Source organism: Magallana gigas, chromosome 1 (genome assembly GCF_963853765.1).
Source record: "Magallana gigas chromosome 1, xbMagGiga1.1, whole genome shotgun sequence".
Lineage (NCBI taxonomy): Eukaryota > Metazoa > Mollusca > Bivalvia > Ostreida > Ostreidae > Magallana > Magallana gigas.
Window position 1 is genome coordinate 73,049,944 of NC_088853.1, and position 27,373 is coordinate 73,077,316.

The 27,373-nt window shown below is 36.2% G+C and overlaps 1 protein-coding gene across 15 annotated transcripts in view; it reads right to left on the minus strand.

Annotated features, from left to right (window-relative positions):
* The window catches only part of LOC105338511 (uncharacterized), a 193,672-nt gene extending 167,754 nt beyond the window's left edge, over positions 1–25,918 (minus strand). For 8 of the 15 annotated variants that reach the window (XR_010710703.1, XR_010710702.1, XM_066074808.1 and 5 more), the window contains exons 1-5: positions 25,737–25,918; positions 25,369–25,488; positions 6,264–6,362; positions 5,738–6,027; positions 1,130–1,184 (exon numbers count right to left, since the gene is read on the minus strand). The gene's annotated coding sequence lies outside the window, so the exon portion shown is untranslated. Of the gene's footprint in view, positions 1–1,129; positions 1,185–1,397; positions 3,012–5,630; positions 5,711–5,737; positions 6,227–6,263; positions 6,363–25,368; positions 25,489–25,736 lie in introns of those variants that run through there. The other 7 variants (XM_066074780.1, XM_066074787.1, XM_066074769.1 and 4 more) reach the window with 7 other exon arrangements.
* Positions 25,919–27,373: the final 1,455 nt, after the last annotated feature.

Here is a 27,373-nt window from a genome sequence, read left to right on the forward strand (position 1 = left end):
TTTACGAATTTTCATGGGGAGGGGGGGGGGTCTGGACCCCTCACTCCCACCCCTTCTCTAAATCTGTGCACACGATGATGTTCATGTAGGCACACAGAAGCAAATCTAAAACCGGCAACCGCCACGGGGAGGGGGCATAATTTAATTTTTAATTTTGTTTGTAATAATTATATAGACCATTATACTTCCTATGACATAAAATGTTAAGATTATTGATTAACTGAAAATTCACTGCAAACAGTTCTACCCCAAATTGCACATAAAGTGCTGCTCATGTCACGATGTGTATTATCATATGGGCAGGGATCTCATCCTTCAGTTATGAAAATTATAATTTTTAAATGTATTACCGGAGTTTGCATGTAGCCTTCATTTTTAATTAAACTGGTATAAAACAGTGTTATTTAGGGGCAAACACATGGTGCGGGTATTACTGTCTAATGACAGCATCTAGTTTTCTTTGTTCATTTCTCCAACATCATCATAACTTAGTTTTAGGCCTGTTTTAGAAAAGAGGGCTTACCCAACATTTGCCTTTTGTCTGGTCCTATTGTATTTTTTTTTAGATGTGACATATCTTTAGTAAGCTCTTATTTACAATGGATTTATAACAAGTGACGCGAGCTCTAAGAACCAGTGTGCGCGGGAGCTAAACCTAAAGATTCATCCAACAAATATGTTGTCTACGTCCCATAATGCTCTCTAATGTTTTCACCTGTGGTGTGTTATGTCAAAAATCGCCGACTTTAACTCGTAATTTACAATGTCTTGAGGTTTGAAGACCCGTTTTGAGTAAGCACAAGAGCTTTGGTAAGACCCAAGAGATTTCTTACATGCTTCCATACTTCATTTTGAGTCGATACGCAAACAAAGACAAAAAAGGTCATGGATGACGTCACAGTGCTCTTGTTCTATATTTCCAGTGATAAATTTAGAGGTGGATCAAACATCTTTACATAATGTCCTCATACCCACTTAAGAGATGCATACTAATGTCTATGAATGACACACGACAACGAACTTGTGATAGCAATAAGTCTCCTGAATTACTCAGGTGACCTAAAAATACAGAGTTTAGCTACATAATAATAGACTTATTATTAATAGTAACAATACATGAATACTATACCACATATATTCTTTCTTTAGTCAGTTAGTTTACTGCATCCCATTACACCAGGAACCTGTAAAGAGACCACTATTACTTATTAGGTTCGTTATTGACTGTTTACAGAAATTTGTGGGGTCGGTAAAGTCCGGCGAGGCGGAAACAGTAAACAGTCAGTAACGAACCTAATAAGTGTTTTGTTTTGTCAAGGACCTACAGTTTAATATGTAAACAAACAAAAGATAATATATAACGATTAAATTCATAGCTTAATTCTCTAATTTTTTACCTTCATCGTCAGTTGTATGTGCAAACCTGATGCTATTGTAGGATCATAATATTACGTCACGGGCAAAGGGGGGTCACTCTAAATATTTTGGGGCTTAAAAATTAAAGGTATGGTTGAACGTTTGTGTAAAAATCAGCTCAAATAACGTTACGTCCGCCATGTTGCCGTTTAAATTTTGACACTTGCCCTGTAAAGAAATTTATGAGGCAACCACGTGACGCGATTCATCCAATGACGTCGAGACATTCTAGTCCGAGGCAAAACAAAACAAGAGGCCCATGGGCCACATCGCTCACCTGAGGAACAATAGGTATGATAAAATCAGCTTAATGGAGTCATAATACAAACTATCTGGACAATGTATAATAATACATGTAGATCCTGTGTAAATAAAATCCATTTTCCCCTGGATATTCTTATGTTTATAATCATTAGTCCCTTTTCTAACAAGATGATTTTATAGTCATATCATATGTTGAGTATTGCAGTTCTCAAAAAGATCCTTAACAATAGTTTATATATTAGATATAAACGTACATCAAACTCTGAACCTTCTCGGGAGGCCAAAGAATTGTCCTGGGGCCAAAGTCTTAACAATTATAAAGAAACATCTGGCTGATTAGTTTCTGAGAAGATTTTTAAAGATTTACCCTATATATTCCTTTGTTAAACTTTGACCCCCCATTGTGGCCCCACCCTACCCGTGGGGATCATGATTTTCACAACTATGAATCTACACTACCTGAGGATGCTTTCACACAAGTTTCAGCTTTCCTGGCTGATTAGTTTCTGAGAAGAGGATTTTTAAAGATTTACTCTGTTTATTCCTATGTAAAACATCGACCTCCCATTGTGGCCCAAACCTACCCCCAGGGTTATGATTTTCACAAATTTGAATCTACACTACCTGATGATGCTTCCACACAAGTTTCAGCTTTCCTGGCTGATTAGTTTCTGAGAAGAAGATTTTAAAAGATTTACTCTATATAATCATATGTTAAACTTCGACCCCCCATTGTGGCCCCACCGTACCCCCAGGGGTTATTATTTTCACAACTTTGAATCAACACTACCTGAGGATGCTTCCGAAGAAGTTTCAGCTTTCCTGGCTAATTAGTTTCTGAGAAGAAGATTTTTAAAGATTTACCCTATATATTCCTTTGTTAAACTTTGACCCCCCCCCCATTGTGGCCCCACCCTACCCCTGGGGATCATGATTTTCACAACTATGAATCTACACTACCTGAGGATGCTTTCACATAAGTTTCAGCTTTCCTGGCTGATTAGTTTCTGAGAAGAAGATTTTTAAAGATTTACTCTGTTTATTCCTATGTAAAACATCGACCCCCCCATTGTGGCCCCATCCTACCCCCGGGGGTCATGATTTTCACAACTATGAATCTACACTACCTGAGGATGCTTTCACACAAGTTTCAGCTTTCCTGGCTGATTAGTTTCTGAGAAGAAGATTTTTAAAGATTTCTCTATATATTCCTATGTTAAACTTCGATCCCCCATTGTGGCCCCACCGTACCCCGGGGGTCATGATTTTCACAACTTTGAATCTACACTACCTGAGGATCCTTCCACACAAGTGTCAGCTTTCCTGGCCGATTAGTTGTTGAGAAGAAGATTTTTAAAGATTTATTCTATATATATTCCTATGTAAAACTTCGATCCTTCATTGTGGCCCCACCCTACCTCCGGGGATCATGATTTTCACAAATTTGTATCTACATTACCTGATGATGCTTTCACACAAGTTTCAGCTTTCCTGGCTGATTAGTTTCTGAGGAGAAGATTTTTAAAGATTTACTCTATATATTCATTTGTTAAACTTCGACCCCCAATTGTGGCCCCACCCTCAGGTGAGCTAAAAAGGTTAAGTTTACAATACAATAAGTTGTTAAAGTTGGTTTCTGGAAGAACAGACTTTGAAAATTTTCTTAATAAATATTGACAAATTTTTTTACCTTTTTAAGCTTTAGTTTTTAAGATCTGTGTACAAACATAGAATTGTGGGCAAATCTCTGTATCTTCCTTATAATTCGAAACTTAACACTCAAATATGGTTGGTAAATAGAAGTTGTAAACAATTAAACACAAGAAACATGCACTACATGTATAACAAATAAAGAACACAATTTATTTTTTCGAAATGAATCATATATATACATGTATATACCTACATATTTCCGTCAGCGATATCAAACTCTATTTAAACTGAATAAACTCGAGAAAATGCCGAGCATCTCAACAAAACCTATTGCATTAATCTACATGTACCATTACGCAAAAGATAATGCCGAATTACCGATAGAATGAATTGTATTTCAGTACCCCTACATCCGATTTTGCTTAATTTGCGCAGGTAAACAGTTATTAACTGTTTGATTTACCGAAGTCTCTGTTTGATTTGATACGTAAAAATCACGAAATACAGACGATAGTTTCCAGGTTACAAAGCATAATGAGAACGAAACGAAAATCAGAACAAGCTAACACCAACGTCATGTGTGAATACTGTCAACGCATTGAAATATTTAGCCTCAATTTACTTCACAAAATCGGCACCAATATATTTTGTATGTTTCAAAATTTCCCTTCATACGCGAACTGTTGCACAACAAGCAAATTCATCATAGTCAGATCGACCCTTTTTCGTATAATGTCATGGCTGCTTTAAACAAAGAACCTCGTTTTAGAAAGTATGGAATTATTTTACCGGATGCCGAACCCGAAGCTATTAAACTGATTGAAACACGCCTTTCCTTTATTATTATTTTCGTAATAACTCAGATTTGAAACAGAATGACCACTTAATTTTTGCAATTTATATTTTCCTTCCCATAAGGATAATTTATGCTAAACTAGGTTGAATTTGCCTCGGTAGTTCTTGAGAAGAAGATTTTTAAAAATGCACCTCCCTTTTTCTACAGTTTCAAGGTTTTCTCCGCTTTGAATACAGATCAAACTTTTATTTCTGCAATTTATATTCGCCCTCTCATAAGGATGCTTTGTGCCAAATTTGGTTGAAATTGGATAAGCGGTTTTAGAGAAGTTCAAAATGTAAAAAGTTTACAGACGGACAGACGGACAGACGGACGGACGGACGGACGGACAGACGGACGACGGACAAAATGTGATCAGAATAGCTCACTTGAGCTTTCAGCTCAGGTGAGCTAAAAATGTTTCATACTGTTATATTTTAAATAAATAATTCATTGACAATATCATATTAATTTCAAGTAATGTAATTTCAATGTAAGTAATAAAGGTCAACATTGATTCATGATATTTTACACAAACATTTAAATTGATGTTGTCCTCAAGTTCAACCTATAAATATAACATGCACATAGAGGTTTAATATTCTACGTAAATTATGCTTTAATGGAAATATGAATTTATCTATTCAGAAATTCAACTTTGTACAATACAGCCCATCAGTTTACAGTTTTACGCTTTAATGGAAATTTCGTGGAATCCTTTTATAGTCTGTCCCAAGATATTTATGCTGCATATTTGAACGATTTTTAATAAAAATACACATACCTGTGACTGAAGTGCAATTAAAATCGATGAAAGGGAAAATTCCCAAGATAACTTCATTCACACATTATCATTTTTCCCTCGTAAAAATTCACAGGAACGAAAACAGATTTCCTACGGAGATTTATAATGGGGAATGTTGACATCTTTTCTCCATTCGGAAATACTCGGGACACCTCGCGCAATTTTTCAACGTTATCATCCGGGCGTCTTCATCTCCTTGGCAATGGAAAAACCTCGTAGACTTTTTATTTTTAGCCGTGTACTGATACCCGACAAGCTAGAGGGGGCGTTTCAAAGGGGAAATCTTGGGATTTTCTCATACTATTGAATGAACATCGTCTGAACCAAGAGGTATTTATAAATATTGAATAATTTAAGAAAATATGCGGCAAAAATATCTTGGGACAGACTATAAAACGTTATTTATCTTTTAAACATCAGCGGGGCCAATTTTAAATCAAGGGGTCTGGGTGTCACCCAAGGTCACCAGTGGGTCCAGGGCAGAGTGGTTCTGTCTGATGATTGGTCAGTCTGAAATCACTGAGATCTACATGTACCGGTACATGTTGTTTGTTGACATAAAACAACTCCCCAAAAATTTTAAATTTTTAGTGGCCTCTAACAAAAATTTTATCTGACATCAGTACACATTAGTTTACTTCAAGATTGATTTAATACCATAACACTGGCCCAAAGGTAACAGGAATTATGTAGCCTGATGACCAAGTTTGTCTTGTTCTTCCTCTCATCCACTGTTTCTATGTAAAACACAAATAAAAACTTACCGGTATTCATTTGTACAAAGTTGGTTTGGAGAAAATTCGAGACTTTCCGTTCCTTGTTCGGTTGCATAATTAATTCCCCAGGTAGACCACATTGTACAATATAAACAGCATTTGAACAAACCTGTACTTTCATTTCATACACGGGGAACCATTATCGATCTAAATGGGTAAAACTATCCTTCATTTTGCTGCCTCTGATCTATCGTCTGTTCGATATACGTCACAGTGATGCTTGTCGTTTCGGCATCCTATAGTTTCGACCCCAAGTCGTTTTGGTCCCACGGTTTGGCCTCAGAAAATGAATCATTCAAAAATAAAAAGCTATTGGAATGTTTACTTTTGAATGTATTTATCATCAACTTAGTTTTCTTAATTATTTAATCTCATCTATATTTTAATTATATACCGGTATATGCTCAAAGAAAACTCATCTATTATTAAAACTTTTTTTAATGTGTTTGCGGGGGAATGGGGGGGGGGGGGTGTGGTTGAATACGACATCATGAATAATATGAAAATTTCAAACCTAGAGGAAGAAGGCGTGGTGGGTCCAGGAATTTACGGAGTGTTTGCGTGGATCAAGTCCAGGAATTTCTGTACAGTGGATGTGATGGTGGATCTACTTCTGAAACACAAAGTGTCATGTATAAAGAGATGAAACTCATGCCACAGATGACTTCTAAAGCAATCCTGTGTGTCGACATATTTCCAAGTAACATTGGTCAGAATATGTTTTGATATTTTTAAGACCTCTCATATTTTATCTTCCTACCCAAAAGCCGATCTACTCTGTGATTTGTTTACAATTTATAAGAAGTTTCATCAATTTAGCACGCTGTCTTGTTCTGACTGACACCGGAAACCGTGTTTATTTCACCAGCACAAACATCGCACTTGTTGCATGAACTGAAGTCACTTAACAAAATGTCATGAATAATCGGCATATGCACTTCAATCAAATCAAATTATAAACGTCAAATTGAATGAAATTAGAAATCTGACCGCCATTGCCAATATATAGAGATATTAAAGAAACGATAAACATTTGCGACAACTACCATGCATGCGCCGACCATGAAACCTTTTCTCCAGGGGGGGGGGGGGGGGGGTTCCAAAGGATAACTGTGTTTGCCGGGGGGGGGGGGGGGGTCCGAGACATGTTTGCGATAATTTATTAAATTTTCATTTTTCCGGGGGGGGGGGGGTAGATCCCCGCATGCCATGATAAATATTACGGGGCGCTCTCTCCCGTACAGAACTAATACTGGGCCAACCGTGAGCTTATTCTCTTGTTGTTGGACCCAGCCTCATAAAACATCCAACAAGCCAACACGCGTTTTAGTTTTCAGACTTTTATATAGACTTTACATGAAATTAACTTTTACGTGAGTTTGGTATGTATCAGCACCGAAGGTCTGATTCCAACTGACTATATTTTACAATTCCGAATAATATATAATGAACAATGGAATAACACAATGAAGGATTAACATATTAAGTACAGATGTAAGTAAATCAATTATCAAACAGCTATTGAGTAACTCGGGACATTTTAGCAGCATGTACATAAAAGGATTAATAAGATGAAAGAAGCTTAAGTGTCAATAAACATAAACAGAAGTCAATTAAAAGATTAGCTGTCCATCACTGATTGTGCCTCAGGTGGGATTAATGCTGCGCGGAATTTATAACGTTTATAAAACAGTTGTCGAAATAGATGAAAAGTTTTTGTAGCAATTAACACGAAGTCCGAAAAAGTTAATTTACACAATAATTAAAAATAGTCCGAAAGATTGAATTTCACATCGTGACATATAGATAGACTATATATGCGATGAATCGTATAATCTTAAAAAAGGGTTTCTTTTCCCTAGCCCGTTTTTCTAATTTACAAATAATACACACAAATAGAGAGCATTGATAGAAAGATAAAGAGGGTACGGAGATATAATAAACGTGTGTAATCAATCAATCTGTTTGAATATATGGGACTGAGAAGGGGTTCGATGAAACATATCACCAATATATTTCTATTACACTTTGATAAAGTATGAATTAATTAAATAAATTGGCCTATTTTTTGTCAAAACCAAGTGGCATGCACTGAACTATAATTAATTTTTTAAGAAGGGGGGGGGGGGTGTATTTGTTTGCCGGGTTTGGGTAGGTTGGAGGTCGACTAAGGGGGAGGGGAGGAAACTTCAAGGTGCTGATTCAGTGCTTTGATTGTTTTAAAATATGAGGATTTTTTTAAGTAAAATAAAAATAGGGGGCTCGCTTTCACTGAGACTGAAACGCCATATTTCTTGATCTGTTTTAATTTCATTAAAATAGGCTACCTGCATTATACGTAAAATAAAGCCCAGATATTATTGGTATTTGTAAGCGGAGTATGATGTACCTTAATCAACTGTCGACCTAGATAGTGGTCACTCTTTGAGCTGTGGAGGTTCGGTATCGTGCCAGCGCCGACCTTGATAAGACCTTTACTTTCGATATACTTATTTATATATCATTGTAGTATCATATCATTGAATGCATGTTGTAAGTCATTTATAAGCATATACCACATTCACGCCATTATTCATAGACGTATATTCTGGTCACCCGGGATCCCTGTCTTTGAGCATTTTGAGGGGGGGGGGGTGTCTTTTTCGTGCCAGCGCCTACATGTAGCATGACACGAAATACTCTTCTACCAACAAAGCTCATAGGCACTTAGCATTGAGGGGGTGGGACTTTTTTGCGCAGCAAATACTTTTCTGTAATGTACAAACAAAAAATTGTATTAACATTCAGTTGGCACCCCCACTTTTATGGGACCATGTAAAAAATTGAATTAAAAATAAGGAAAGAATCAGTGAAATTGAAGTGAAGGTAACAACCCCCCCCCCCCCCACGGATTAGGATTTTGAGGATTTTGGAAATAACCTTTTTCTCATTTTTCGCTTGTCAAGATTTTTTGGATGATCGATTCTGCCTCCCCCCCTCCCCCCCCCCCCCCCCTCTTCCCCACATTAAAAAACGATGCTACATGCCTGCCTCACCCCTTCCCCCATTTTTTTAAACGGAAACTTTTCTTAGATCTACAAAAGTAAAAAAAAAATTCAATGACACCCCCCCCCCCCGCACAGTTTTGTTTTAGAAGTAAGCCCCTATATAGAGAATGATAGTGAGATTACCAGTAATACTGACTACGATGTTACAGTGTTTGCATGTCAGTGTCTAGAATTGTTTGTAGATCTGTCCCCCTCCTTCACTCTTGGTGTGTCACTGTATATACACATGTAGTATTGACCATTCTGGCTTTAGTCGAGGAAGACCGTGTCCGACATCTTTTGGTGTGTCACTGTATATACTACATGTAGTTGAAAGCTATTCTGTGTAAAAAGGGAGATAACTCAAACTATTAACCTCTTTAGTTATATATACACCTAACACGCCACTCTCTCTCTCTCTCTCTCTCTCTCTCTCTCTCTCTCTCTCTCTCTCTCTCTCTCTCTCTCTCTTAAATATCCCCTATGTACTATCTTTTTAATTCTTTCTTTATCTCTCTCTCATTCAAAACGTGTACTCTTCCTCTCTGTGTCTGTCTATCACTGACGTAGTTCCTTAATTATCAACCTCAACATGTTTACGTATAGTGGCACAACCAGCGGATGCTGAAGAATAGTACTACATATACATGCGCGGATCTAGAGGGGGGGGGGGGGGGGGTCGGGGGGGTCCCGACCCCCCCCCCCCCCCCCCTTGGAAAATGAAAATTTATTATATATACTTCGATATAATATTGATAGGGTTTTGTGTATAAAAAATATTTTGCGACATTTTTCTAAATAGTAAGTGCAGGTTTGTAGCTCCCGGTTAAAAAAAAAATGAATAGACGACCTTGGAGCTACAGTGCCTCCCATAGTAAAAAACGGTGCATACAGATCTGTCGAACAAGAAATTTGCACGACTAAAGACCGATAACTCCATTACCGGCAATTGATAATTACTGCTTTGTGACGTTTGTCAATTCTAAAAAAAAGCTATTGTTCAATGTTTTTACCTGGTATTTTTGTTTAATCCACAACCGGGGGGGGGGGGGATATCTGATGAACATATAAAATGAAATATGAATTTCCCATTTTTTTTTCATTTGTTACTTCACCGGCATCCTCAACATGCGAATCACAATTATTCGAATCATTCTATCACAGGTACGTGCTATATAATTATTTATTGATTATTTGTACATGTAGTTCCAGACATAACTTTGAGTCTATCAAAGATGGCAGCACCCCCCCCCCCCCCTTGTCCCTTGTGATCCATATGTGTCCTTAACAGGTCGAGGCCACTATATTTTGTGACGTCGGCATAAATTTGCATACTAAATTAGCCATCTGTTTACTTTTATCGACAAACCAATCGGGTGAATGAGTTGCAAGGCATTGTGGGCTACTACAAGTTTCAGTGTATACAAAGCGTATTGAAAATATACACCATTTTGAATTGTCCTTTGGAAACTCATTATGAATGATTTTTCAGAGTTTATGAAATTAATATGGACAGTTATGTCTGAACTTCAATTTCTATGCTCACATTTAAAAACTATTGCATATGAGGACTTATATCAACCTATTTAAATACCCCATTGTCACTGTTCAAAAGAGAGGTACGTCCTATAGAATTAGAAGCAGCGAGTACCGTTTTTTCACATGATATCCCATATTTAAAGCAACATTATTAGAATGCGCGTTGATATTTTCTTCAGGGACATTCATCAGATTGCTTCACGGACAAAATACTACATGCTGCACAGCTTGCGCTTCTGCGTTTGTATATTTGTGCATTTCTACTACCGTGGCTATTCACGTATGTTACAAATGTACAGTTACCTGTATTTATTTCTAGTGCACAATGATAAAGTCACCAATACACAACTGTGCAGTTTTTTCTTATCAAAACCTGTTTGTACTTGTATGCGTATGTTTGTCAGTCGTTTGATACTGATCATTTTTGAAGCAACATTTGATCAACTAAAACAACAGTATTTTTCAATGTGAGCATGGAACAAAGTTAATGATACGTAATCTTTCCTTTTTTACCGTCTAAAGTAAAAATCAAGATGTACAAACATTCCGGCAAGCAATTAAATATTGTGAATAAAACAGACAAAAACCACGTGCGTTTGTTGAATCGTAGACACGTTGTAGACCGTCATGCATTGCAACTCATTCACTGGATTGGAGAATCTGTTTGACGAAAATACTGTCACGTGTTAAATAATGCTATCCATTTAAGGTAGTGTACCCGACCTGCTTAACATCTACCGACCATTTTTACCGGATGGTAAATCTCAGGTGAGGACAGGGCTTAATTTTTACAGGTGTGAGTGAGTGGACGTTCACCGGTGTGGACGTGTTTTCGAGGCGCTCCGTGTTACCTGTGTTTTACCTTGATGGGGTTTATATATTTCTTCGTATTATGTACCTTTATATAAGGTGCTATAGTCTTTACGAAGTTTTGTGGACAGTTTTTATTCCTTAGCCATGGAAAAAAGCAAATCACAAAAACAATCATCAAAAAAGAGGAAAAAATGCAGGGAGAGCTCGGACCAGAGTAGTAGTCAGAGTAGTGACCATGAACCAACGGTGGTAAGTCAGTTGTTGAATAGAGCTAACAGTGTATTGTATGAGGACATTCCCGTTTTTAGGGATAATCTACCGGTAACTTCCACCCCGCTAAACAAATCTGTAGGCCTAAGTGTCGATGAAAAACTGGATTTTATCATGAAAAAATTACAACTGCTAGATGGTATTGCGGAATCTATAAATAAACTGGATGGGCGGGTCACCCACCGATATGGGGTAACCATTCAGCGTAGGAATGTGCAGTGAGTGAATTGTCGTTTATATCTTGGAATATATGTCGGTCGCTCCGTGATAAAATAAACTTTCCCGAATTCCATTCAATTATAAATGGATACGACATAATTTTCCTTAGTGAATGCTGGCTTGCTCCTGGAGATGTTGTAGACATAGATGGCTATGAAAAGTGTATTTTTCCAAGAAAATCAATTAAAGGTCGGGGTATTGTTATCTATTGTAAACCACACCTATCTCCATATATTAGTAAATTTTAACAAATGCTGAAAACAAAAATATCTACATTGCTATGTGTTATTTACCTCCTGAAAACAGTGTTTTTTATGAACATTTTAATATTGATACCTGTATATTCCAATTATTAGAGGAGTCAATAAGTAAATATAAAAATATGGGTTCTGTATATGTTACAGGAGATTTAAATGCAAGAACGGGTATCAGAAACGATTACATAACTGATGATTTTTTGAAATATGTTGTATCTGATGGAAATCTACCATTTTTATAAGAAGACACCGAAGTTCTTTGTGAAAGAAAAAACCAAGATAAACACACCAATAATTATGGTAGAAAATTATTAGAATTATGTAAGTCATCAGGTCTACGAATTGTTAATGGTAGACATCCTGGGGATGTACCTGGTGACTATACTTTTTTCTGTTCTAGAGGAAATAGTGTTATTGATTATCTGTTGACCGAAAGTTCATTGTTTTTTAGTATAGGCCATTTTTCTACTGGCATATTTAATATTTTTTCTGATCATTCACAAATTATTTTTACTATCAATGGTATTTGCCTAGAAACACAACTGCATAGAACGAGTGTATCTTCGGGTAGAACTAACAGCAAATCAGTAAAGTGGGTCGATGACAATGCGGAATTTATCTTGACTGAAATTACACGAAATCAAAATTTCCTACTCGGTGAATTAGATATTGGTTTCAAAAATTCTTCAGATCTCAATACTTGTATCAACAACATTTGCAGTATATTGAATGACTGTGTCTTACCTTACATGGATGTTAAAGTATCTAAAGCACAACATACCATACATAAAAATAACGCATGTGGGAATATGAAACAGGACAAACCCTGGTTTGACGAAACTTGTAAAAAACTATTGAAAGAATACAAAGGGCTACTCCATACATACAATAATGACAAATCATATGAAAACAAATAAACACTTTAGTCGCCAAGAAAAAATTCCAAAAATTCATGAAAAAATCAAAATATAAATACAAACGATATGAGGGGGACATGTTTGATTTTTGAGAAAACACAACCCAAAACACTTTTACAGTTTATTCTCTAAGGGGAAAAGCAAGTCTGGAAAATGTAGCCCAACGAATGAGGACTTCCAAGCATATTTTGAAAGACCTATTGAAAGTAACAGCGTTGACCACACAGAAAGTACATGTGACTTTGTGAATTATAATGCCGTATATGAAGAGTTAGATAAAGAAATTACCTATGATGAAATTAGTAAGGCTATTAAAAAACTAAAATGTAACAAAAGTTGTAGTGAGGACTACATTGTAAATGAGTTATTTATAAGATGGTATGATATTTTGATGCCTGTAATACATAAACTTTTTAACAAAATACTAATGTCAGGTTTATTCCCTGATCTGTTGACAAAAAGTTGTATTGTACCAGTACACAAAAAGGTGACATTGATGATGTAAACAACTACAGGGGTATCTCTATTGTCAGTTGTTTTGGAAAACTATTTACAAGTGTTTTAAATAATAGAATCCTTGAATGGGATAACAAATACGATATTTTGACTGATGCTCAGTTTGGGTTTCGACCAGGACTTAGTACAGTAGATGCTATATTTGTTTTACAATCACTTATTAACAAAACTCTATATAACTAAAAACGTCTATATTGTTGTTTTGTGGATTTTCAAAAGGCATTTGACTCTATTAACAGATGCAAGTTATGGGATAAAATATATAAAGTTGGTATAGGAGGGAAATTATTACAAGTTACACAATCACTGTATAATAATGTGAAGCCACGTGTCAAATATGGTGGTGTTTTAAGTGACTACTTTAGTAATGACATGGGTCTTATGCAAGGTGAAGTGTTATCACCACTACTTTTTGCTTTTTATGTTAACGATTTTGAGATAAACTTTATAAAAAACAATTGTCCATCCATTGAGCAACACATGATTGATATTTTCCTGCTAATGTTTGCAGATGACATGGTATTGATTGCTGAAACCCCTGCTGGGTTACAGAGTATGTTAAATACACTTAAGGAATATACTACTAGTATACAATGGGATCTGAATGTAAATGTGTCTAAAACCAAGGTTGTCATTTTTAGAAATGGTGGGAAAATATCAGATCTTGAAAGCTGGTCATACAATGAACAACAACTAGAAGTTGTGAATACTTTTAAGTATCTTGGTATGTTATTTAACTTCAATAGAAAATTTTTACAAACACAAAAATATGTAGCAGATCAAGGACGGAAAGCACTTTTTGCAATATCAAACACTATGAAAAATTATTCTTTTAATGTTGAAACTCAATGTTCTGTATTTGATACGTATGTACATAGTATTCTTTCATATGCCTCTGAAATTTGGGGTTTCCACAAAGCACCAGATATAGAAAAGGTACATCTCAATTTTTGTAAGAGAATTCTTGGGGTCAACAAAAAAACTACATATAATTTAGTGTATTATGAACTGGGTAGATTTCCTTTGTATATTAGAAGAAAACTACGAATTTTCAAATACTGGTTAAAAATTAACAAGAATAGAATTCCTGGGTCCCCCGCCAGTCAAGCAGTATACTAGTGTCGAGTCTATCGACCAAGGCTGATTCATTATTGTGGTTAAAGTCCCATAACTGAGTCATTATTGTGGCTTAAGTCCCATAACTCCAACAAAAAGTATCGACCAATGCTGATTTTTGAACTTGACCAAGGTAATAGTGGTATAAACATTTGGTATAAATTTAATGAAAATCCGTCAAAATTTGTAGGCATGAAAGCGCTTACAAGGTCAATTTTTGGATAAAACGGAGTCATTATTGTGGTTTAAGTCCCATAACTCCAACAAAAAGTATCGACCAATACTGATTTTCAAACTTAACCAAGGTATTAGTGATATAAACATTTGGTATAAATTTAATGAAAATCTGTCAAAATTTGTAGGCATGAGAGTGCTTACAGGGTAAATTTTTGGATAAAACGGAGTCATTATTGTGGTTTAAGTCCCATAACTCCAACAAAAAGTATCGACCAATGCTGATTTTCGAACTTGACCAAGGTAATAGTGGTATAAACATTTGGTATAAATTTAATGAAAATCCGTCAAAATTTGTAGGCATGAGAGCGCTTACAAAAAAGTGTGACGGTCGGACGCACGGACCCACGGACACACGGACGGACGCCCGGCATTTCTATGTCCCCGCTCCGCGTTGCGGCGGGGGACAAAAATACAAATAACATTATCTTGAAGGAGGCATACGAAATCATGCTTGTCAATAACGATAACTGGATGGTTTCCATACAAAGCGAGTTATCTTGCATGGGTCTAAACTATTTGTTTGACGAAACTTGTCAAAATCAATGTGAAACCTACAATATAATTGAGTGTAGAATATTATATATTTATAAACAAAGTTTGATGTCATCTTTTTCGACATCTCCGAAGAGTAGGTTATATCAACACCTTGTGGATAATTTTTGTTTGCAAACTTATCTTAGGAGACCGACTAATTATACTTCAAAAAAATTTATAAGTATTTTTCGAACTTCATCACACTCTTTAAATATTGAAAAGGGTCGACACAACAAGATGCCAAGAAATGAAAGATTTTGCAATCATTGTAATAACAAAGATTTAGAAGATGAGTTCCACTTTATACTCATATGTCCTTTTTACACTGAATTACGAAAGAAATATATAAAGAGTTTTATTACAAAAAACAAAGTGTTTTAAGCTAGCTAAACTTTTAAGTGTTAACAATACAAAGGAACTCAATAATTTAGGAAAATATTTATCTAGCGCTTCCAAAATGAGAGCGCAGCATTGTAATAATACTACAGTTTAAGCTACTTATACATTTATGTTGATATGTACATGATTATATTGTCTTAATATGTCCACTCACTTACTGCACATTTGTATATAATTTTATATGTATTATAATGAGTTGTACGTAAAGCTCAAGGATAATAAATTGAATAAATTGAATTGAAAAAATTGAAATACAGGTGTGAAAGCCCCCAGGACGTTATACCTGCAGTCATGAAAGCTATTACTCTCTGCATGTGCACCGAGTGCACATTTATACACTGAAATGAAAAAATTAAAATACTTAAAATGTATATTATTGAAAATATTACACTGTTCTCTATGTCTATATGAAGGGATTTTATACGGATATGAACCCAAGCAAACAGTTGAACTGTTCTTCAGCGAAGTTTGTGTTTTCCGAAATTTCATATGGGTCTAAACACAAGTGAATACATGCGTTACATTGATGCTACTAAAACAAGACGATAGGCCTGCAGGCTGTAACGATAACCTTGCTGGGTATTATAGCCCACACACAAACCTGTCAGGAGTTTTATATAAACATTTAATTAAACTTTATTCTGGAATCAACAAATCTGGCAACAAGGACTATGTCACAAGGACTATGGCACTTTTGGTTTTGGTAAAATTAGTAGATAACTAGAGTAAAGGTGAACGATTCTAATGATTATAAAACCACTCTTGCACCTGAACGCACCGAGCCAACGTGTCTTGGGTGTCATTAAATTTAATAATTTAAGAGGACATCTTATGGTCATCTAAATTAAATCAGTAATTTCAATTCAGTGTCAAAAAAGTTTAATTTTTTTTAAATATTATATATAATTGTACAATGATCAATTTGTAATAGAAACTCGTATCATAAGGTTAAACAAAAGATAGAAGTCTTCATGATTGATTATATCTAATATGCCATCAGTTTTGATTTAGTTTCAGTAGAGGAGAAACTTGTAAATATTTTAAACTTTCTTCTATATGTTCATTTTGTCCCTACCTTAGAGTAAAATTTCCCCTAGGACAAGAGACTTTAAAGAATCTGGTTCACTTCCCTTAAAAATCGGCCTTCTTTCAAATGACCTAATTTTTTTTTTATATTATTGACCTAAGGAGTCTCGGGGGGAAATGTTTCAAACATACAATTTCCTTTTTTTTCACTGAAATGTCAACTTCTGAGTAACCTATGTGAAAAATGTTAAGTAAGTTGACCGGATAGTTTATCTGTTTGCCGCGCTCAAACTTTGGTCGTTTGTCCGAATCATCCTTGACATTGTATATAAGATATCGTAGGGAAAGGAGGGGGGTCATTTTCATTTTCATATGTTAAAAAATACAAACATACGATTTTTTTTTTAATTTTCAGCGATGGAAGAATAACGTATAAGTTAACTTTTTGTATAATTAAAACGAAATTGACCGGATAGTTTATATGCCATCCGCCCTCAAAGTTAGGTCCTATGAACGTGTCGTACCAACCATTTTACATATAGAAATGTATAAAATAAAAGGATGTTTACAAGTCAATCATTTTTGTTATAGATAAAGCATTACCTAATGTAATATTATTATCTAAAGTATCTATTCGGAATTATCAGTGTTGTACGTATATGTTTTTGTCTACTTTCGTTTTATACATGTAATACCAGTTTAGGTACCAGTTTAAAAATTAAATGTCGAACTAGAACAAACGTGTGGTTCACTTCTTGCCGTATCTCAACAATCATTTGATTGTAATCTGTCATCTGTCCGTCATAACATTACATGGTGTCAGATGGAACACTTAAGACCACCACCGGAGCTCGATTTCTCATCATCGGATGGAAATCTACCCGAAAAATGGAGGAAATGGGAACAGACCATGCGACTGTATTTGAACATCGCCATGCATGAACGGGATGAAAAGGACAAATGCAGTGCATTCCTCTATATAATCGGACAGGATGGACGTGAAATTTTCAACACGATGACTATTTCACAGGATGATAAGGACAAAATTGAACCCTTGTTCAAAAAATTCAAGGATTACTGTGCACCACGTGAAAATATCACGGTGTGGCGTCATAAATTCTACACGCGACAGCAAGGTAAGACTGAAACGATAGATCAGTATGTGACCGATTTGCGTGTAATTGCTAAAAACTGTAAATTCGGGGCACTGGAAAATGATATGTTGCGTGATCGCATTGTGTGCGGAGTAAATTCGGAAAAGGTCAAAGAGAGACTGCTTCGTGATAACAAACTGACATTAGAGAGTGCTTTGAGTGCATGCAGAGCCAGCGAAGAGTCTGTGATCCATCTGAAAGACCTACATAGTGAAGAAGCGACAGCAGCAGCAGTGTTTAAGAAACCGAAAGACAAACATTCAGCTTGTAGAAAATGGAGGAACAAAAAGAAACCAGGACAGTCTACAACAGCCTATGTACCTAAAGGCTCATCCGCATCGAGGGACAAAAAGTCATGTGGAAGGTGTGGTAAGACACATGAGGAAAAGAAATGTCCGGCATTTGGAAAACGTTGTCACAGGTGTAATGGAGCGAATCATTACCAAAAATGCTGCAGATCAAAAAATGTGAATGTTGTTGATCATGAGGATGATGAAGAATGTCACTCTATAGATGACGAAAATTACTTCTTATGTGCAGTTACCAGAGAATCCGACAGGAAAGATGAAGCCCACACGACCATAGCCTTTAACAAGGTGAAAGTGAAATTTAAAATAGATACTGGATCTCAAGTTAACATTATCCCCAGAAGTATTCTGAGTCAGCTTCCTGTGAAAACCAATGTCACACGGACGTCAGCAAGAATAACAAGTTACACAGGAGACAAAATACCCATCCTAGGGAAATGCCACCTCCGACATGGAAACCATGTGTTAGAGTTTTATGTGACCGAAACAGATTCAGTACCTATACTAGGGCTCAGATCATGTAGAGACTTAGGCTTAGTCAAGCTGACATTTGCGACACAGAGACAGTCAAAGGACTACAGTAAGGAGGACATATTCAGTGAATTCACATCAGTATTTCGTGGATTAGGGTGTCTACAAGAACCTTATCACATACAGATAGACAGCACAGTAGAACCAGTTGTGCACCCACCTCGAACATTTCCCGCAGCACTCCGAGACGAACTGAAAGCGTCACTCGAGGGAATGGAGCTCAAAGGAGTCATAAAGAAGGTGGATGAACCCACTGAATGGGTGAACTCTATAGTTTGTGCTGAGAAGTCGAACGGCAAGTTAAGGATTTGTCTCGATCCACGCGACCTAAACAAAGCCATCAAGCGCGAGTACTATCAGTTACCCACAATAGAGGAGATCACCACCAGACTAGCAGGTGCGAAAATTTTCAGCAAGTTGGATGCCAACAGTGGCTACTGGCAGATACCATTAGATCCAGCAAGTCAGAAACTCACCACTTTTAACACACCCTTTGGACGATACTGCTTCTGCAGGATGCCCTTCGGAATAAAAAGCGCTCAAGAGTTATTCCAAAAGAGGATTTCACAACACTTCAGACACATACCTGGAGTAGAAGTGGACATAGATGACATTTTGGTCTGGGGAGAAAACAGAGAACAACATGATCAGAGACTTCGACAAGTGCTAGAGAGGTGCAAGGAGATAAACTTGACTCTCAACAAGGAAAAATGTATGTTTCGTAGTCCAGAAGTGAGCTACATAGGACACATCATTAGTAGTGAAGGTGTGAGACCTGACCCCAAGAAGATAGAAGCGATCACCAAGATGCCCCCACCAGAGGACAAGAAAGGTGTAGAACGACTACTGGGGACAATCAACTACTTAGCAAAGTTCATACCAAACATGTCTAAAGTCACACAGCCAATCAGAACACTCTTAAGGAAGGACATCACATTCCACTGGGAACGACCTCAGGAAGATGCGTTTAAGGACATCAAGAAAATTTTATCAGAAGCACCCATACTTACCTTCTTTGATGTCAAGAAACCAGTCGTAGTGAGTGTTGACGCCTCTAAATTCGGTCTAGGAGCTGTGATTCTACAAGAAAACAAACCAATTGCTTACGCTTCAAGAGCTCTCACCGATGCAGAAACTAGATATGCTCAGATAGAAAAAGAGTTACTTGCAGTGACATTTGGACTTGAACGTTTTAACCAATACACATATGGAGTGGATATTGTTGTGGAAAACGACCACAAACCGCTTGAATCCATTTTGAAGAAACCCCTATCACAGGCACCGCCTAGATTGCAGAGATTGTTACTCAGATTACAGAAGTATACTTTCAACTTCAAATACCGACCAGGTAAAGAACTAGTCATTGCGGACACGCTCTCTCGTGCATGCCTACCAGCAGGCAAGGAGGAGACCCAGTCACAGGAGTTAGAGACTTTTGTACACTCTGTGTTCTTAAGAAGCATACCCATGTCACATGATATTCTGAACGACATCTACAGGGAAACGGAAAGAGATAATGAACTCAGTCTAGTAAGGGACTGTATACAGAACGATTGGCCACTCAGCAGAAAAAGATCTACACACAAATACTGGAAAATCAAAGACCAGTTAACAGTTGTTGATGATCTCGTGTTCAAAGGAAACAGAATAGTAGTGCCAACAGTCCTACAACCAGAAATACTGAAGAGGTTACACACAGGACACATGGGCATGGAGAAGACAAAGAGAAGAGCTAGGAACATCATCTACTGGCCCAACATGAACAGAGACATTGACGAGATGATCTCACAGTGCAACACATGTATGGACTTCAGGAATCAAAATCCTAAAGAACCTCTCGTGTCAACACCAGTTCCAGATGGACCATGGCAAACAGTAGGAACAGACTTATTCACGCTGCATGGAAGTGACTACCTTGTAGTAACAGATTACTACTCCAGATTTTTTGAAGTCGTAAAGCTACCAAACACACAAAGCCGTACAGTTATTGAGAGACTCAAGTCAATGTTTGCCAGATATGGTATACCGTTTGAAGTTATTAGTGACAATGGAACACAGTACACCTCACAGGAATTTCGTGAATTCGCACAAAACTGGAACTTCCAACACACCACATCCAGTCCATATCATCAACAAGCCAATGGACTTGCAGAGAGAACAGTGCAAACAGCAAAAAGACTACTGGAGAAAGCCAAGACAGATGGCAAGGACCCATATTTAGGATTACTGGAGTACAGGAATACCCCAACGGACACCGGTTCGCCAGCACAGCTTTTAATGAGCAGAGAGTTGCGCTCTATTCTACCGATAACCAAGAAGCAACTTAGACCAAAAACCATTAACAGAACAGAGACGTACAAGGAAAGGGCACAAAGTCAACATCGACAACAGTACTACTACAACCGTACTACCAAAAGCCAGAAGGAAATTTCTCATGGACACAAAGTTCGATTCAAACTGAAGAAAGACTGGAAGCCAGCTAACGTCATCGCTCAAGACAATCGCTCATACCAGTTGATCACGCCAGATGGGGCCATGTATCGAAGGAATCGAGGGGATATCATAACGTCTAAGGAGAAGATGTTTCGTAAAGACACAGATATCTCTACATATGAAGAGCCAAACCCAGATGTCAGTCAGGGAGAAGTCGTCGACACAAAGAAACCAAATCTGTTGACATCAGAAGTCCAACCGAGTTCAGAAAGTGGATACCGCACGCGGTCAGGAAGAGAAGTGAGGAAACCAAAGAGATTTGAGGATTAGTGAACAGTGTTTATATTTTGTGAATTGGGGCAGAATAATCCCCTGCATGTTTATTTTAGGCAGACTGGGCAGTCTACCAAAGTCTACAATTGTTATAGTAATCTCACATGATTGTGTTCAACTTATTTCACATCTAAAGTAACTTGATTCAACGAACATTAACTCAGAATTTAATTTTCAAATTTATTGACACTCATTTTTGATAAAGGGAAAGTTGTAATATTATTATCTAAAGTATCTATTCGGAATTATCAGTGTTGTACGTATATGTTTTTTTCTACTTTCGTTTTATACATGTAATACCAGTTTAGGTACCAGTTTAAAAATTAAATGTCGAACTAGAACAAACGTGTGGTTCACTTCTTGCCGTATCTCAACAATCATTTGATTGTAATCTGTCATCTGTCCGTCATAACATTACACCTAATTTACACTTACACAGAACATAAAGGAATTGCTCATATTTTTTTTATTTTGAAATTATAGCGAGCGAAGCGAGCACCACCAGAAACGCGTTTGTGAAAAAAAAAATTCAAACCAGTTGCACATTCATTCAACGGATGATTTTGGCATCAGTTACTCAGACCAGTAATGCCCTGTTTTTATCGGACCAGCAGTTCCCTGTAAATATGGTTTCTACTTTTACGCTCTCACGAGAACAAGCAAGATAAAATCAACAAAAGACTATGTACATGCATTGTAAATATACTGCTGATACAACGTAATTCCATTACATAAGACTAACGGAGTTACCGTCATTTAATCGAGTGACGTCACAATAAATCTCTTCCACATTAATCCGACATATTTTTTTTGGCGTCAATTAAGTTGACCCACAATGCAATTCCAAGCAGACCCACAATGCAATTCCAAGCATTGCAAATGGCGCTCTCATATTCTCGCGAGAATCAAAGTAAACTTTTGAGAAGCAGATAAAATGTGTAATTTCAGGAACATCATGCTTTTTAAGTAAATAAAACAGCATACTTCGCGTAGTTTTATTTCTCCGGATAGTTTTCAAAGAGCCAGACGACACTTAACCGACGTAAACTTTGACGTCACAATAAGGGGAATTACTTTAACTCTAACAAGTTATTGTAAATCTGCTGAAATATTACCAAAATCTTCTCAAAATCCTGCAAAGCTAACTAATGGGGACATTTCTTCAAAGATACTTATAGGAAACAGCTGTAACTTACACTTACACTTACACTTATTTGGATGAATGCTCACATTTATTTATTAACTATATTTACGGTAAATTCCAGGAACGTACACGTAGCACCGTCTTATAAAAAGGGGGGGGGGGGCAAAAATTCCTAACAAGCCAAAAAAACAAGAAATGATTATTTTCGAAATCATCAAAATTATAATCCGGGATGAGGAATTGAGGGTGCGTAGTATACATTTAGCTCTTTAGCTCCTTAATGGTATCTTATTTTTTTACTTCCATTTATTAATGTTTTTATGGGGGAGAAACTTCATGATCCTAACGTAATACGTAAATTAAAAAAACCTCTTTTAAACGGCGGTAGGGGGGATATATAATTGAAATTTTTTTTAGAGTCCCGTAGAGGTGAAGAATGACGAAATTTAACACTTTTATAACTTTTTCTTAACAGTTTAAAAATTTTGTACCACAATTTAACATGATAGTTAGGAATGTATTTTTATTCTAGGCCTCGATAAGCAAAAATTGTAGTCGAGTGGTAGAAAACATGTAATTAGTGAATTCACTCTAGTCATTATTACGATATCACTATACGGATAAAACGAATTATGGATAATATATAGGCCGAAATTGTAGGGCAAGTTACATGTAATCACCCGGGCAGATACTTTGGATGACAACTTCAATTGGTTTAACATATTATGCAAAAAATATGTGTACACGCTTAACATGATTTACATTTCTATACCACGACAGATTGGTAAATAACCTTATATAATATTCTGTAATTATTTATGGTAACGTCTACATGATCGAATTAATGATGTATGGGTTAACCAGGGAAGTTGAATTCGGCGGATGGGGATGAGTTGACAGTCTTTTATCTAAAATTCTGATCTAAATTACTGATTTGGGACAATGATAACAATTATGTTGTGAAATTCGACCTTAAAAATTTAAAAAAGAAATACGACGCACTATACACCCACTACCTGGTTTGAAATTTCTTGCAGCCAGCAAAGAATTTAGACCAGGTACATGTGCATATATAGTATTTTGAAACGCCTGTTATGTGTTTTTTAACATGAATAAGAAAAAAAAAATGCATTTGGCAAAAAGCATAATACAATTTAATCTATATGTTTTACAGTCATTCCTCCAAGCGGTAATAAGCCAAACAAATACGTAATTCCTACCTGTGCTCAAGATATGAGGTTTGACAGACAGACAGACAAATAGTCATACACTGAGCAAAGTGATACAGGTTTATATAAAATTCCAATGATTTTTACTCTTTTCTTTAATCACCCTACATACCAGGGGCCAATATTAAAGAAGGTTCAAGTTTAGATATATTTTGAAGTGTCCCGTGCATTTACACACGTTAAACATACACACAATGCACATAAAGATCATGATTTAACATGATGCAATACAATAAAATATCAAAACTTCATAACATTTTGTCTTTTCATTATAGTTTCCTTTATGAATACATATTGGGTTTATACATATAGCTATGAAAAACATGCCTGTATAAACTGTTCTAACAGCAATGCACCGGTAAACACAGATATATACCAGTATGCATGTACTTCTAGTTTAAGGCTGTTAAATAACTTGTAACCTTAAAAAAATATTTATTAGACCATGAATATGTGTATATTTTCTATCAAATCCCACAGTTTGTATAGAAGCAGTTCCACATATTGGTTTCCTGAACTCAGTACGCCAAGTAAATTTTATTAATAGTAACAGGTACTTTCCATAGAACAAGGTAGTATGACAAACACTGCATGTGAAGTGCCTATATACCTCGAATACTGGACAAGTTTATAAAATATATGAACATCGATCAGTAATTGAGTAAAGTAAATTCTATGGATTCGAACACATCGATCGTCACTATGTTGTTTTCACACCGAAAGGGAAGCGACTCATTATTTTGTATTTTTATGAAATTAACATAGTGTTTAGAATTTTACCATCGTGACTTTTGGCAGGAGAGTCGCGCCTATACAGTCTTTATTTTTTATTTTATTTTGTTAAATGTGTACGTTGTATTACGTATATGTTAGCCCTGACTTTTTATCTCAGAGTTTAAAGGGTTCATACTTCTAAAATAATTATGATCTAGTATATTAAATAAGAATGCATGCATAGAATCAGGCACTCGGCGAATTCTACTATTTGCGCACACATTACGCTTCGCCCAACTTGGTTAACTATGCAGTGACCGCTTTGTGTAAATTAATTTCATATTTTGATGCATTTTTCTTCAGATTATAACTTTTATACAGTTACATAATTATCTAATCATATATTATATACTGTACAGTCACATAGCTATTCAATCATACTTATGCTTAAAAATTTTTAATCGGGAAGTACTCTAGCCTCGCATACTGTGAAAGTTACATGTTGTAGTTTCGGCATAACATTAACTTATGTCATAATACTGACAGTTCATATCACATGCTGATCATTTATTTACAATTACAGCGCCGCGCCGTTGAACTTGCGTGTGCATATGGCATATAGCATGGAATCCCGATCCCGATTCAGAGAAACGTGTGCACTAGCCTGGTTCCCGGTGCTACCCATTACGCACAGGAACCAGACTAGCTCAACCGTAGGCTGAATTTTCCCCATAGCATCCGGTTTAACCTCGCTTAATTATTTTCTGCATGGACCTCAGGGTTTAACCTCGCTTAATTATTTTCTGCATGGACCTCAGGGTCCACGCAAAAAAGGAAATGTGTTAAGAGGCATAAACATCTAGTATTCTTCTGTCTACATGATCTCTAATTTGGATTGACTTACTGAATTATTCCTGGTGTCGTTTGATTGAATCTATAGTCCACGCCCTTATTCTCGGAAGCTATCAATGCTGGTTACTTCCCTTGACACCTGATTCTAGAGATGATACTAGAACTCTTCTGTCTGTAATGAATAAAAAGAGAAATTGCAATATGGAAACATCAACAGCTTGTGTCAACAAATAACAGTCTTGTTTTACATACATGTATTCAAATCGCTATTCCTATATCATCACATTTATTTACCATCTACCTCCCCCACCATGCATTTATGATAATGCACATACGGTGTTCAAAGTTCACATTTTCATTGTTAAAAAAACACGAAGTTTTTAATGAGATCGAATGTTGATATAATAAACAACGCCTTACCTTTACATTATAGCTAAACGAACTGTGTGTCCTTGATGTTAGCATATTTAAATGTCCGGCCGCCAATAATCCATATAATACCTGCAGTCAGGTGTACCCGAATTTATGCAGAGTTTGTCGGGCTGACATCTTACACCCGACAATAGAGGTGTCACCTGATTGGTTGGTTTGCTGTAGAGTTACACCCTAAAATGTTGAAAGAAATTTCTGGAAACGTGTATTTGTCATAAAATGAATGTTAAGTTGTAACATATGACACGAATGAAAAAAATATAAAATTTTAGTTTTACACAATGCATGGTGGTTATTTGTATAACATCAATACATAATATAAACATGAATGTGAACACTGGTGACGACTAGTAAGACGATACAGTATAACGTTTACCATTTCATGGATTGATCTGAGTATATTTTACTTTTGATTTGAAGTCCACGGTTAACAGTCTTACATTTTTTTCTTTTGAATGATAAGATGTAAAAATACCCCCCTTTGCCATTCAGTCAATTGAAAAGTGACTGATAGGTAACTGAAATGTGACTGAATGGCATATTTGTGCCATTCAGCCACCTCTCCAGATCATTCAGTTATCATTGAGTTAACTGAATGGCAGATATTCAACCTGTCATGTCCTCTGGTGTCATCGTAGGTTAACAACATGTTCAAACTCTCTCTCTCTCTCTCTCTCTCTCTCTCTCTCTCTCTCTCTCTCTCTCTCTCTCTTTGTCTCTCCACGCCTGCCTGGTTTATTGTGTAATGAAACTATTAAATTACAAAACATTTAAACTGTTTATCTCACTGTGAATCTCTCTATCTCTTTATCTATCTATCTATCTATCTATCTATCTATCTATCTATCTATCTATCTATCTATCTATCTATCTATCTATCTATCTCTTTATCTATCTATCTATCTATCTATCTATCTATCTATCTATCTCTCTATCTATCTATCTATCTATCTATCTATCTATCTATCTTTACCCGCCTGTCTGTCTGTTTTCTTTCCATACCAATGAGCATGTTCTTTAAAAAGGTACTACTGTAAAGCTTACAATGATATCAATTATAAACACACACAAGAGGACACGGATCTTTGTAATGCAGATTTTTTTACTCAATGTTTTGCTGTTTTTTTTTTAATTAGGTTACTTTGCAATTGTTTGATTTAGGTTAAATTGTTGATTTTGTCGCAGTAATGGGTATAAAGTATAAGCGTTTATTTACCGATTTTAATATTATACCACCATGTTTTACTTGATATGTTCAAATGAATGTTTAACAGTTTAACGATGTCTGTATTGATGTCTCTGATTGATCATAGTAGTGTATGATAATTTAATCGTTTTTTTTAAATGGAACAGCATGGATCCCAAATGATAACATAAAGAGGATTTCAACCAAATGTAGATACTGATCATAGTAGTGTATGGTACTTTAATAATTTTTTTAAATTCAGTTTAAAAGTTGATGTTTCAAGCAGCAAAATACATTACGCATAAGAGATTAGTTACCAAAGCTTATAGTATACCATCACGTCTAACTTGATATCTTCTCATAAATAATTTATAAACTCAATCGAAACCACACTTAAATGGATAATATTTAATGGTGAAAATATAACTTTCAAATACTT